At 28.7% G+C, this 16,655-nt stretch overlaps 1 protein-coding gene across 2 annotated transcripts in view; it reads right to left on the bottom strand.

Annotated features, from left to right (window-relative positions):
- LOC107436492 (colorectal mutant cancer protein) overlaps positions 1 to 16,655 on the bottom strand; it is an 82,925-nt gene that overhangs the window by 38,441 nt on the left and 27,829 nt on the right. The window lies entirely within an intron of this gene.

Here is a 16,655-nt window from a genome sequence, read left to right as displayed (position 1 = left end):
CAACCTTTTATTTACGGCAATCAGCTAAAATGCAATATCAAAGAAGTTATTGATATAACTTTTCACAGTAAAAAAAAGAACATTTCAAGCATCAAAATGTTAGTAAATTGGAAGGTGATACTATTAACACTAACGACTACCTACTTGTTTAATTACCATTAGTTTTGTTTACTACTTGTTTAAAGGTCATAAAACAAAGGCATGTTTTTTAATCATCTTGCATTAAAATCAGTAGTGAAGCATTATTCAATTACACATTATCTTCTGATTTCAGAGAACTTTTAAACGTAAGAAAATATAGGGAGAAAAAATCCTCTAAGTATGGAACAGTATACTTGTATAATTGCCTGTAAAGATTTTATTATCATTCTTCCACCTAAGGCTGAATAGTACATGAAACTATTTTTATGAGCAGTCATTTCAAACAACAAAAGTATAAGAAGCATTAAAATATCTCTTTAAATATTCAGGTAGAAGGGAAAAACGTTTAAATTAATTTGAAATTTTGGCGGTACTTCTCGAGTATCTTTGTCACAGACAATTAATTTAACGATAAGATAGACTAGCTTTACGTTATAAGGTAACCATTTCTTTATTTCCTTACAGTAAAAGAACTGCATATATAATTAAAAACATAAAAGAGGCAGTAGTTTTTCGAAATACAAAAAGCCATTTCCATTTAGCAATATCATTATTTTTAGTTAATTAATCGAAAAATAAATTTTGAATTGTGTTTCATAATTCGAATCCAAAAATAATTTTACGAGCAAAAAGGCTTTATTCGGCCATTGTAAACCAAATGTCAAATCTGAAATTTTTAAAAATGATTTTTAAGGTATCCGAACACGTTCGGAGGATTTTTTAAAAAATATTAAGTTTCAGAACACTTTAATTATGTTTTTATATTTATTATATGTAAAAACTAATATTAAATAAGAGAAATTAGACATTTATATTATATTTTGTTTTTAAAAGCTAAATAACAAGAAAAAAATGATGTTTTTTTCATAAAACTTGTGAAAGGATATTCTTCACCAAAATTATTGTATCAAAAAAGTGTTATTATCAAAATAAAGAGCTGAATTTTGTCTAGTGATTTGACTACAATCATAAAAATATTTGGAAAATTAAATTTTTTATAGAGAATTGAAAACTTTTTATGAGATTTTTGTCAAATTTTTTACGCCGTATTTCACATTTTAGACCAATAATAAAAAACTATTAAGTATTTTTAATCAATTGTAGCACAAGCACTAGAAAACATTATACATAATACACATACAAATTTTTATTGAAATATATCAACAACTTTTTTAATAATGAATTTTGAAAGTTACTATTTTTGCGTGAAATTACATTCTGAGAAAAAGGCATTTAAAGTATAAATTATATCATTTCTATTTTAAAAATGCTTCAATACTTCTAAAATTCTCCCGATTTGTATGTGATACCTTCCTTTTTCTCAATTTTACAAATTTTTTGTTTTTTTGCAACCCTATTTTTTTCTGACAATTTTTACATTAGTTAATCAATGGCGTTGAGACTCATACACACGCTCAAAATCAAGTTCTGTAAAACCTTTTAAAGTTTTATTGCCACGGCTGACTCCAACTATGTCGAGTATGCTTTTCAGTCCCAGAAAACCTTTATTAAACTGAATAACAGCCAAATACACACCAAATTGTAATGTTTGCAATTCAACGAACACCTCCTTAGGGACAAATTTCCAAATAATGCCATTAAAGCTACTAATATAAATGATAAATTGAGAGGTTCATTTCTAGCAACATTAAAATAATAATTATTTAAATTAAAGAAAGATAATTATCCCAAAATAAAGATAAATATAACTGTTTTTGTCCCACTTCCGGTTTCGGAATGCTATTTTCGGTTTCATTTTTTAGTCATCGACTAATATTCTTTTAATCATAACTTTTGTTCTAATTGACGCACAGTTAAAATTTAAACTATTTTGAAAACTAGAATAAACGGAGATTCGTAATATAAAATAAAAAAATTTTGTCATTTTAGGCTAAAATTCACTTTTTCAACGTGTACGGATACCGGAAAAAAAAAGAAAAGGAAATATTTTTATTTGATAATATGTAGTTGCAGCCGAAATTTCCTTACACTACATCTCGAGTGGTTAAATGCAGATGCATTTGAGAAGTAATACAAACTATGATGATTAGTTTGTAGTTTACAACTTACTTATCTCCGTGTACTTAATTAATAATTAAAGTGAAAAAATATTTTGATAATTACAAAAGATGTTAAAATTTCACAAAGTGATTAAAAAATAGCATTTTTTTTTTCAATATCAATATATAAATTTCTTTGAAATCTTAAGTTTGCAAATCATGGCATTATTTTCAATTTCTTTTTAATTTTGTCCTAACAACTTTGTTTATCTGTAATGACAAATTATTTTTAAAAAATCTAAATGTGTTCATGAAACAACTGGTTCGTTTTTTAATATCACTATTAAGTTATATGACAATAAAAAAATAATTATTGAAGTAGAAAAAACTGGTTTGCGAAACATTTTTCAAAATTGATGCCATTGTCATAAATAACTAAATAAATTATTCTTGATTAGAATACAATAAAGAAAGTAGAATATGTTTCGTTCAAGTCTAAAGCTGTTTTGGTTCTAGTCAAATCTAAAAGCATTTTTTTTAATAGCTTAAAATGTATTTAACTTTTAATTGGAGAAAAAAAACTTAGCAACGTGCTTTTAAATATTATTTATTTCTACATTTCCCCCATTTCCCAGTTTTGGAAAATCAGTCAACAGCAGGTTTTGCATCTGGGCTCCTCATTAGCGTTATTGCTACGCATGAAGCAAGAATTAAAGATAAGCCCAAGTTTAACTAGTACAAATTGAGATTTGGATACCTGCATTTGCAGTTTACAAGTCAATTAGGTTCGAGACGCATGCGTGATGTCGCTTACAGGTATCCAATTAAATCTGATTTGAATCCTATGGTTAGACATAATCACTTGACTTTTCAAGTTGCAAGTACCCAATTACCAAATTCAAGTGGGTCAAATCAATTCAAGTCGGTTAAAGCCAGAAGTACGGGTAAGGGTTATTTATATATAATACCTAATAATAATATATTAATGTATATAACGCAGCTTCGACTGGTATAAAACCTACTTCTGGCTAGCTAAAGTGAAAGTGTTAAAAATTCCTCAGGATTAAACCAATGCGAATAGGCAAAAATCCTCAACTTTTACCAGTTAAACCCTAGTTTGTCTTTCATTGTAGAATGCTACTACCTGCGATGATTCTTAAGAATTACAAGTCTTTAATACATTCCTGGTAAAATTGGTTTTAATATAAATAACTTGACAATATTTTAGACACTTCAAACTAAAACAATATATATTTAAATACTTTATCCGTTTTTTTATTTTTTATTATTTAGTAGCAAAAGTGGCTCCATAGCTGATCCTTCCATTATCTTCGAATTATTATTAAAACCATAATTAAAAATAAATGAGGTAACTATGTAATAACATCATACTGAAACACTCAGATCTTTTAAGAAGAGGTCAACCAATTAGAAATGAGTGAATCAGTCGTTAAACTTTTCTGTTAGCAGGAGGCACGACTGGGAAACGAGGTACACATATGATAGTTGTCAACGAAATTCCAACATGTATCGCTGGAGCATCACTTATTAGAGAGCTCCTTCCGGCATTCTCTTTAAAACATTTTTTATATTATTTTTGTTTCAAAAGTAATATTTCGAAGAAGGAAATGGCCATTAGTCAGAGAGGGCAATCCCACCCGCTGACATTCCGACTGCCCCATTTAGCTACATTTATTTTTCACTAAGCACCTTTTATGAGAAGCGTGTTAGAGAGGGGGGGGGGAAATGCAACAAACAACTCGGAAATTCTAGGTCTGATTTATGTCAAACGTAGGTGCATGATCATGGAATATGGAACAATAAATTTTGCTCAATAGTCTCAGCTATATGACATTTTAAGCTGATTCCTAAAACACGATTTTTTTTTTTTTTTTGAAAAACTTTTAGAAGTCATTTAACGTAAGAGAAATTCTTTTTACATCTTTTAATGCTGCTTTAAAACATTTCGAGTGCATTCCCTAAACACGCAAAATGTTCCCCGTCCCCTTGTTTTTGGCACAGCAACAAGATGTCCTTTAGTGCAGAGGGGCCGCATCACGGCTGCTTGCCTTTCAATGATCAAATGCAGGAAAATTTTACTTGCACTTTTGGACCATAGAATTTAGGTAAAAATTTTAACAACTTACAAACAATTACTATAAAATATCCTGATAAAATTAATTGGATACATAAACATTTTATTCAAGAATATTAACAGGGGTAATTTAAATCGATTCCTACCATTCGAGTTAAGTAGGACTACCAGCAACACGTAGGTTCAGATTACGATTGCGAAAGAAAAATGATAACTAACAGTTAAGACACTTGGTAAAGTCCCCCTCTTTTTTTCATCTTTTGGTAGCCAAAGGACGCGTAACTAACCCAAGCTACTGTATTAGTGATTACCCGATCAGTAATCACTAATTCAATCCCCTCAGCTCTTTAAATACAAAAATGTAACTTTGGTTTTGGTTCGCTTTCAAAATTTTCTTCTAGAAATAACTACTTTAAAAATAAAAAATGGCGTTTTGTTACAAAATAAACCTTTTTATAATAATAGTTTTAAAAGCACATTAATTCACAAATGTGAAACCTTATGTGATAAAACGTTGGAAAATATTCTATAGGTTATGAAGCTCGCAATTACCTTAATAAACTTAATTCATAAAGTCCGGGTTCCGCCGAAAGAACCTTTGTGTTAAAGCATGAATTTCGCAACTATTTTAAATATTTAGAAAAAAATAACGATTGAAAGCCTGAGAAGTTGCAACTTATTTCATGATACGTTTAGCACGCATATATCGCAAATTTTATTCATGAAATGTTAATTGATATTGCAGTAAAACATTTAGGAAACTAAAATATACTTTTAGAGCAAAAATGCAATTTAAAACAACAGTTTCCAAAACATATATATACACAATCAAATTATGGTTATCCCAAAACTCTATTACTCACTGAATGATATATTTGTTAGATAATGATAAGAATAAAATGATTAGGATTAATTCAAATCGAATTATAGTAAATAAGATTTAAATTTATTAGAGCAAAAATTTTAATTGATAAGAAAATGAATATTTGATAAATAGCTTTTTATTCTTCATAACCAAATCAATAATGAATAATCCAACATAAGAAGAATTCAACTTTTAAAATAATTTAAGACAGAAATAATAATGATTTAGGCCACTTAGCAATGGCATTATCAACCATCATCAATAAAGAAAAATTTATGTGAATGTTTAACGTGAAATCAATGAAGTCTTATGAGACAGCTGGAAATTTAAAAGTAATTTCCATTTCACTATATTCAGTTTAATTGCATTATTACCACATAGAAATCATTTAAGATAAAATAATGAATACGTGTGCTGATTTTAAAGCACTTAGTGTTTGTAATGTTAACCGTCATCAATGAACGCGAATTAAAGTGAATCTTAAACGTGAAATAAATGAAGCCTTATAGGAATGATGTTGGAAATTTAAACGCGTCATATTTCCATTTCTCTATGCTCAGTGTATGCATATGTTACCGGCAAAGTTTGAAATCCGGCATTCTATAAAATGCCTAGGCATTGTATATAATGCCTAAAACTAGCAGGCAATGTATGAAAAGATTTATATTTCACACAATTCCTAGGCATTCTATAGAATGCCAAATGAGAAATCGGCAAAGTATAAAATGCATATGAAAATTTTATTTCCCTTAATAAGAAAGGCATAAATTATGTTTTGTACAACTTTCATTTTTCTTTACGCATTTTGAATAATTTTTTTTTAAAATGGCATTCTTATTATTTCTTCAGAATAACATTTTTGCTTTTGAGAAATGCACATCCTTTACATAATAACTTCATCAGAGCGATTGATTTTTTCATACTTTGCCTAAATAGCATTTGTCATTCTATACAATGCCTAGGGAAAGTATGTAATACTTCTCATACCTTGCCTAAAAACATCCGGCATTATATACAATTCCTAGGCATTCTATAGAATGCCGGTGTTTCATACTTTGCCGGTAACATATACAATTTCAACACAGAAATCATTTAAGATAAGAAATAATAATGGTGAGTGTGGTGATTTTATGGCTCTTAGTATGTTGATTGTCAACCCAAAGAGTGACTCAAAATCACTTCTGGAATGCTTCCAGAGACTTTCCAGCAGGCAATGAATGAATCATCCACTTGAAATGCACAACCGTGGAAAACTTTTCGGAGGAGAGGTAAACTGAAATATTGTCACCCCTGCCATCAAAAAAGTTGACTTTTTCCCCCTATCACTTTTTTGAAGTGCGGTTTGGCTCTTCACATTTACTATGGAAATGAAAACTTCGCCAAGCGGTGTACCAGAGAGATCATGCACGCAGACAAACGCTGGCACTTATTTTCAGAAAGATTGACAGCACTTGTTCCTTTCCATCAAACCCTTCAATTGATGATGATGGTCAAAATTGAGGATTTAAGGACCTCATCGGGAAAAAAAAAAGGCACTCGAACTAAAACCAATCATAAATAAGTAATTGCGTGGCAGGAAAAAAAACAGGAAATTTAAAATTGATATTTTATTTTTCCCCGATTGAATACTTGCAAGGTCATTGGCCGGAAAACCTTCATAGCAGTATTATGAAGGAGAAATTTTGTAACAACTGTTAACAACAGAAAAGCAATTTAAACAAAAATGAAAATCACTGCAGCCGTTTAAATTTGAACTTACACCTGTAATAAAAATTAAAGATATTGTTCTGAAAATGACACCACGCTATTATTTTCATATTATAAACCACAAGAGAGTCCTATTTTCATAAAAAGTGATTTAAAGCTGTTACCAGATAATATAATATATGAGAAATTTTCAAATTAGATTTTTTTTAGAAACAATGCTAAAACCATGCTTTACCTAATATTGTACTAATTAAACAGGAATCAAAATCAAATTGCTACGACTTTTATAACGGCTCACTTTTGGAGCTTTTGTGACTGAAGTTATCGTGTTAGTCAAGTGGCCATGTTTCTTTCTTTTTCTTGAAAAGTTCAGCAGAAAATGCATTTCTGACAATGATTACTCACTCCATAAGCTCAAAAAAATGAAGTTTAAAAAAAATTTAAACAATCCGAGAAAAAGATAACAAGGGAGGAAAAAACACTAAATAATTTACCTATAAAAATATCCCGAAATAAAATCCTCTTTTTGTACAGCAAATACCAACAGGAAAATCCTTTAGTAGTGTTTTTCAATAAATAAATAATTTCAAAAATAATTTTTTTAAATTCATTTAAGTTCTATATTTGAATAACGTATGAACTATTCTTGGAGATCAAATTAATTCAACAACAATATTTTACGATATGTATAAACTTAATAAACCATGCGCCTATCTTATAACTAAATTTAAGGTTTGTTTCCATAAGGAAGATGCACAATATGTAATAAGCAAAATAATTATGCACAAAATGTTTAAACATTTGATTGGAGCGGCGGTATACCAACAGGAAGATCCTTTAGTAGTGTTTTTCAATAAATAAATAATTTCAAAAATTATTTTTTTTAAATTCCTTTAAGTTTTATAATTGAATAACGTATGAACTATTAACACAAACACATTTTTGAAGATCAAACTAATTCAACAACAATATTTTACGATATGTATAAACTTAATAAACCATGCGCGTATCTTATAATTAAATTTAAGGTTTGTTTCCATAAGGAAGATGCACAATATGTAATAAGCAAAATAATTATGCACAAAATGTTTAAACATTTGATTGGAGCGGCGGTATACCAACAGGAAGATCCTTTAGTAGTGTTTTTCAATAAATAAATAATTTCAAAAATTATTTTTTTTAAATTCCTTTAAGTTTTATAATTGAATAACGTATGAACTATTAACACAAACACATTTTTGAAGATCAAACTAATTCGACAACAATATTTTACGATATGTATAAACTTAATAAACCATGCGCGCATCTTATAATTAAATTTAAGGTTTGTTTCCATAAGGAAGATGCACAATATGTAATAAGCAAAATAATTATGCACAAAATGTTTAAACATTTGATTGGAGCGGCGGTATACCAACAGGAAGATCCTTTAGTAGTGTTTTTCAATAAATAAATAATTTCAAAAATTATTTTTTTTAAATTCCTTTAAGTTTTATAATTGAATAACGTATGAACTATTAACACAAACACATTTTTGAAGATCAAACTAATTCAACAACAATATTTTACGATATGTATAAACTTAATAAACCATGCGCGTATCTTATAATTAAATTTAAGGTTTGTTTCCATAAGGAAGATGCACAATATGTAATAAGCAAAATAATTATGCACAAAATGTTTAAACATTTGATTGGAGCGGCGGTATACCAACAGGAAGATCCTTTAGTAGTGTTTTTCAATAAATAAATAATTTCAAAAATTATTTTTTTTAAATTCCTTTAAGTTTTATAATTGAATAACGTATGAACTATTAACACAAACACATTTTTGAAGATCAAACTAATTCAACAACAATATTTTACGATATGTATAAACTTAATAAACCATGCGCGTATCTTATAATTAAATTTAAGGTTTGTTTCCATAAGGAAGATGCACAATATGTAATAAGCAAAATAATTATGCACAAAATGTTTAAACATTTGATTGGAGCGGCGGTATACCAACAGGAAGATCCTTTAGTAGTGTTTTTCAATAAATAAATAATTTCAAAAATTATTTTTTTTAAATTCCTTTAAGTTTTATAATTGAATAACGTATGAACTATTAACACAAACACATTTTTGAAGATCAAACTAATTCGACAACAATATTTTACGATATGTATAAACTTAATAAACCATGCGCGTATCTTATAATTAAATTTAAGGTTTGTTTCCATAAGGAAGATGCACAATATGTAATAAGCAAAATAATTATGCACAAAATGTTTAAACATTTGATTGGAGCGGCGGTATACCAACAGGAAGATCCTTTAGTAGTGTTTTTCAATAAATAAATAATTTCAAAAATTATTTTTTTTAAATTCCTTTAAGTTTTATAATTGAATAACGTATGAACTATTAACACAAACACATTTTTGAAGATCAAACTAATTCAACAACAATATTTTACGATATGTATAAACTTAATAAACCATGCGCGTATCTTATAATTAAATTTAAGGTTTGTTTCCATAAGGAAGATGCACAATATGTAATAAGCAAAATAATTATGCACAAAATGTTTAAACATTTGATTGGAGCGGCGGTATACCAACAGGAAGATCCTTTAGTAGTGTTTTTCAATAAATAAATAATTTCAAAAATTATTTTTTTTAAATTCCTTTAAGTTTTATAATTGAATAACGTATGAACTATTAACACAAACACATTTTTGAAGATCAAACTAATTCGACAACAATATTTTACGATATGTATAAACTTAATAAACCATGCGCCTATCTTATAACTAAATTTAAGGTTTGTTTCCATAAGGAAGATGCACAATATGTAATAAGCAAAATAATTATGCACAAAATGTTTAAACATTTGATTGGAGCGGCGGTATACCAACAGGAAGATCCTTTAGTAGTGTTTTTCAATAAATAAATAATTTCAAAAATTATTTTTTTTAAATTCCTTTAAGTTTTATAATTGAATAACGTATGAACTATTAACACAAACACATTTTTGAAGATCAAACTAATTCAACAACAATATTTTACGATATGTATAAACTTAATAAACCATGCGCGTATCTTATAATTAAATTTAAGGTTTGTTTCCATAAGGAAGATGCACAATATGTAATAAGCAAAATAATTATGCACAAAATGTTTAAACATTTGATTGGAGCGGCGGTATACCAACAGGAAGATCCTTTAGTAGTGTTTTTCAATAAATAAATAATTTCAAAAATTATTTTTTTTAAATTCCTTTAAGTTTTATAATTGAATAACGTATGAACTATTAACACAAACACATTTTTGAAGATCAAACTAATTCGACAACAATATTTTACGATATGTATAAACTTAATAAACCATGCGCCTATCTTATAACTAAATTTAAGGTTTGTTTCCATAAGGAAGATGCACAATATGTAATAAGCAAAATAATTATGCACAAAATGTTTAAACATTTGATTGGAGCGGCGGTATACCAACAGGAAGATCCTTTAGTAGTGTTTTTCAATAAATAAATAATTTCAAAAATTATTTTTTTTAAATTCCTTTAAGTTTTATAATTGAATAACGTATGAACTATTAACACAAACACATTTTTGAAGATCAAACTAATTCAACAACAATATTTTACGATATGTATAAACTTAATAAACCATGCGCGTATCTTATAATTAAATTTAAGGTTTGTTTCCATAAGGAAGATGCACAATATGTAATAAGCAAAATAATTATGCACAAAATGTTTAAACATTTGATTGGAGCGGCGGTATACCAACAGGAAGATCCTTTAGTAGTGTTTTTCAATAAATAAATAATTTCAAAAATTATTTTTTTTAAATTCCTTTAAGTTTTATAATTGAATAACGTATGAACTATTAACACAAACACATTTTTGAAGATCAAACTAATTCGACAACAATATTTTACGATATGTATAAACTTAATAAACCATGCGCGCATCTTATAATTAAATTTAAGGTTTGTTTCCATAAGGAAGATGCACAATATGTAATAAGCAAAATAATTATGCACAAAATGTTTAAACATTTGATTGGAGCGGCGGTATACCAACAGGAAGATCCTTTAGTAGTGTTTTTCAATAAATAAATAATTTCAAAAATTATTTTTTTTAAATTCCTTTAAGTTTTATAATTGAATAACGTATGAACTATTAACACAAACACATTTTTGAAGATCAAACTAATTCAACAACAATATTTTACGATATGTATAAACTTAATAAACCATGCGCGTATCTTATAATTAAATTTAAGGTTTGTTTCCATAAGGAAGATGCACAATATGTAATAAGCAAAATAATTATGCACAAAATGTTTAAACATTTGATTGGAGCGGCGGTATACCAACAGGAAGATCCTTTAGTAGTGTTTTTCAATAAATAAATAATTTCAAAAATTATTTTTTTTAAATTCCTTTAAGTTTTATAATTGAATAACGTATGAACTATTAACACAAACACATTTTTGAAGATCAAACTAATTCAACAACAATATTTTACGATATGTATAAACTTAATAAACCATGCGCGTATCTTATAATTAAATTTAAGGTTTGTTTCCATAAGGAAGATGCACAATATGTAATAAGCAAAATAATTATGCACAAAATGTTTAAACATTTGATTGGAGCGGCGGTATACCAACAGGAAGATCCTTTAGTAGTGTTTTTCAATAAATAAATAATTTCAAAAATTATTTTTTTTAAATTCCTTTAAGTTTTATAATTGAATAACGTATGAACTATTAACACAAACACATTTTTGAAGATCAAACTAATTCAACAACAATATTTTACGATATGTATAAACTTAATAAACCATGCGCGTATCTTATAATTAAATTTAAGGTTTGTTTCCATAAGGAAGATGCACAATATGTAATAAGCAAAATAATTATGCACAAAATGTTTAAACATTTGATTGGAGCGGCGGTATACCAACAGGAAGATCCTTTAGTAGTGTTTTTCAATAAATAAATAATTTCAAAAATTATTTTTTTTAAATTCCTTTAAGTTTTATAATTGAATAACGTATGAACTATTAACACAAACACATTTTTGAAGATCAAACTAATTCAACAACAATATTTTACGATATGTATAAACTTAATAAACCATGCGCGTATCTTATAATTAAATTTAAGGTTTGTTTCCATAAGGAAGATGCACAATATGTAATAAGCAAAATAATTATGCACAAAATGTTTAAACATTTGATTGGAGCGGCGGTATACCAACAGGAAGATCCTTTAGTAGTGTTTTTCAATAAATAAATAATTTCAAAAATTATTTTTTTTAAATTCCTTTAAGTTTTATAATTGAATAACGTATGAACTATTAACACAAACACATTTTTGAAGATCAAACTAATTCAACAACAATATTTTACGATATGTATAAACTTAATAAACCATGCGCGTATCTTATAATTAAATTTAAGGTTTGTTTCCATAAGGAAGATGCACAATATGTAATAAGCAAAATAATTATGCACAAAATGTTTAAACATTTGATTGGAGCGGCGGTATACCAACAGGAAGATCCTTTAGTAGTGTTTTTCAATAAATAAATAATTTCAAAAATTATTTTTTTTAAATTCCTTTAAGTTTTATAATTGAATAACGTATGAACTATTAACACAAACACATTTTTGAAGATCAAACTAATTCAACAACAATATTTTACGATATGTATAAACTTAATAAACCATGCGCGTATCTTATAATTAAATTTAAGGTTTGTTTCATGAGGAAGATGCACAATAAGTAATAAGCAAAATAATTATGCACAAAATGTAGGGCACTGGGCTCATATCCAAGAGGTCGTGGGTTCGATCCTCGCCGGCCGAAGACTCCCCGTGTAGTAAATGGTGACTGATGCACGTTAAATCTGTCGAGTCTCAAAGTCCTCCATGTTCCCACAACAAATCAATGCCTCTGGGGGTACTGATCCAGGAGTTTCCTTGTCTTCTGGATTGGTTCAAAATTACAAGGCTACGGAGTTGAACGTAAGTAGTCATAAAACCATGAAATTGGGTCGGCTGTTCAACGACGGTTATAAAATAAAATAAAATATTTGATGGGAGCGGCGGTGGCTCAGGAGTTAAGCGTTCGCTTCAAAATGAGGTGAACCAGGTTCAAATCCCAGCGATGACCGGTTGACACGAATTCTGCTTCCGGCTGACACCGACCACAGTACTGACATAAAATATCGTTAGTGGTAGGTAGATCATGGGTTAGAATCCCCTTGCCGTCGGGCTAACAATTGGAGGTTTACCTCTCCATTTGACACAAGTGTGGGTCAGTTTCATCAAAAAGTCCTCCACGAGGGCAGTTTAACGTCGGCAATAAAAAAAAATACAGAAAGAAACTTACATTTTGTAGAATACAATCCTTAAGGTAAAAAAAAAAAAAAATAAATAAATAAAATGAATTTTCTCTATACAACGTTAGTTTAAAATAAGCAAGAATTATTATTATGAGCACATAGGGCATTCTGCAAAGACTGTACTTTATGTATCGTTTTAGATTCATCTTCAAAAATAAAAGAAAAATAATAAACAATTAGCAATTGCATATTAAAACTTAAATGAAAAAAAAAAAGAAAAACGCTTTGAATTCTGACAAATCACTCCATGAAATTTTTTTAAAACCTGATTGCCCGAGGGGGGGGGGGAATATTTGAAAAACGATGATCAGAAACAGCTTGTACAATCACCTAATTTAATAGTAATGTCGGAATTCGATATTGTTTTTATTTTCGTTTCTTTTTCTCGTTTAAATATTAATTTGAAAATCCTAATAATTTTATCTAATTTTTTGACAAAGAGTCTAGAAATTTTAATTGAGAGCGGTGACAAGGGAACATCCGATATAGTTGAAATGTATTTTGAGATCTGTTTCGCGTCCGATTTTCGCACAATACTTTGAGGGATGCAAATTTAATTAAAATATAGAACTTTATCAATAAGATTACTTGAACTCTGATTTGCTAATAAAATAATATTTCTTTTAAATAAAAGAAAAAGAAAAAGAGAAAAAAAAAATCCACACATCCAAGCACACTTTTTACACATAATTATCTAGTTAAATATAAATTGATTAATTTGTTGCCAGCTTGGAGTGAAACAGTTATTCCTCTACTTGTACCATGCCTTTAAAAAAAAACCTCCTTCTACTGTGAAAACAAATAGGAGGGGAATGCCAGAGAAAGAAAAGAAAGTTGGCCCACATGGTCGGCATTTGTTACGCGTTGACGTAAAACAACCCCACGTGATTCAACAAATCTAGAAGAAGTTCTTAAAACATTCCCGACGAAAGAAACTTTTTTGTTCTTAAATTTCGTCCCTAAAGTACTCCCACATCACTTCTTATTATACGCTAAAAATTGTTATGAACTAATGCACTCAGACAGATGAAATCAACCTTCTTATCGCTGCTCAAAAAGAGACCCTAAGATATTCCCAAGAAAAAATTTCTCTTTGATAATAAAAGTAATATTCAAAGGAAGATGGTTGTGTTAGTAAACAATCTCATATCTTGAACATTTTTCCTTCGAAAAGGGAAAGAAAAAAAAAATCTGAACAGGGACTTTTTTTTTTTTTTTTGGATGATAGGGGTTCTTCGAATCTAGATGATGAATTGCATCAAAAAGTGTGAAATAACATCAGAGCGCACTTTTTTTCTCCTCTATAATAAAAATATTACGCTGAAAGAGTAAAATGGAACGTTTCGAGCACACAGGGTGGTCTAGTTAAGACAACGTTACCAAGTAAAAAAAGACAACAAATAGCGCAGGAACTAAGGAATCCAATACGAAAAATTTCGGGAAAATTTGATACGATTTAAGTATGTGCAGTTCACGTGATCCTGATAAACTTCAAACTTCTTGATCAGTTCACGTTATCCTGATAAACTTCTTGAGCAGGTTCACGTTATCCTGATAAACTTCTTAATTGGAATAAGTTTCAATATTAAAGATTGTTCGAGGTATCGTAACTAACTAGCAGCAGACAACACTTTGTTCTCAGCAGGTAGAGTAAATAAAATAGGTAGCTTAAGTTAAACAAACAATTTTTAACGCCTATTTTTCGCAAATACGTGGTTTTCTGAAATGTTATGCAAATTAATTTGTCAGGACATTTGTAAAATAGTGCATAGGCGAAAAATTATAAGGCAAACAAAGGACTTATAAAAAGTTTTAGGAAAGTTGAAAGTTTGTTAAAATGAATGGCACAAAAGCTAGAAGCGGCTATACTGTGCCAAATAAAAATAGTATTACGCCTTAAATGCAAGAATTAAACAAAATTGGAAAAATAGGAAGGATCACTAGGACCTAAATATTGTAAGTTAAGAGGACGGTATAACGCGGCGAAAACTCATCATGGCAAATTCTGCTTCATCTACACTACTAATTAAAAATAAAAGTGAAATCGTCTAATCGAAGATTAAACCAAAAAGCTTCAATTGCTCAATATATTTTTCAAATTATCAAAATGCGAACAAATTATGGCAGGTTTACTCAGAATTACGTAATGGGGAAGTAATCCTATCATAATTCATTTGCATTTTGATAATTTATTGGAAAGAAAATATTCAGCAAATGAAATTTCATGGTTTAATTTTTGATTAGACGATTTCAGTTTTTTCCATACTTAAAATTTCAAATTAACAATCGAACAGAAATGTTCATTCAAATATAAAATTTTTCATGAAAAGATTTTTCAACAAACAAATTTTTCATGAAAAGATCCTACCACGGTATAGCTCGTCCTTTTAACTGCCTAGATAAGGTAAGTTAACCTAACATAACTTACCCATAGCCTGACACTTTAACAAGTTATGCTAATTTATTCTGACAATTTACAAGATTGAAAACATTATATTTAAAAACATAAGAATATCTCTATGCTAATTTGCTTAAAATAAATAAAGGGATTATAAATGTAGACCCGAGTATTTGGAGTAAATGTGTTAAATATTTCAAGTTATAAAAATAGATGGCAAGAAAGCTTCGTGCGTTGTGCACTTTATTTTAGATATTGAGTGGCGCCTAACACTAAACACAAGGGCCATTCTTGTAGCATATACACAAAAGAGTTATAAGAGAAGGGTGAACGAAAATAACTAAAATTGCTGAGGATCGGAAATGGGAACTCACCCTACACAAAATGTTACAGAAGAATGATTTCGAAAATAGTTAAGGATGAAAAGGGGGGGAAAATACATCGCATATTTCTACACGCATGGCAGAAATATTTATGGAAATATATTTTATATTGTCAAACTAGTTGGTATTTAATTGGAATTGCCGAAAATAAAGAAGATGTCTCATATGACAAATTAAAACATTGCTAGTAAAATAAATAAACGAAAAACAAAATCTGAAATACGTGCACGACAAATTTAAGACTCCAATACATTGACCTGCATTATCAGTTTAAGCTATTATAAGTCGGGGTTGAAAATTAGGATACATAAATTAGGAGTAAGCAGCTCCTGATTTACGACTAACATGAGAGCACAAGGCATGTTTGTTTTTTGGCCTGCTATGTGTAGGTGCATACAAACGCCTCGGTAATATAAATTTCAGACGACACTTTTGAAAACGTTCCACCTTGGATATTTAACAATGAACTACAATGCGATAAATACAACATTTTAGTACTTATAGCATTAACATTTTAGGTACGTAAGAATGTTAGAATTTTGTCTGCAAAAAGCATATTCTAGTAAATAAATTTAAAGTACAAATAGAGAATGAGAAACTGATTATTTAGAATTTTTTTTTTCAAATTTATATTATTCCCCTGATAAACGT

The sequence above is a fragment of the Parasteatoda tepidariorum genome, chromosome 7 (genome assembly GCF_982258835.1).
Source record: "Parasteatoda tepidariorum strain Cologne lab strain chromosome 7, Ptep-v5.0, whole genome shotgun sequence".
Lineage (NCBI taxonomy): Eukaryota > Metazoa > Arthropoda > Arachnida > Araneae > Theridiidae > Parasteatoda > Parasteatoda tepidariorum.
Note: the sequence above shows the minus strand (reverse complement) of the source record. Positions and strands in the feature narration are given on the sequence as shown.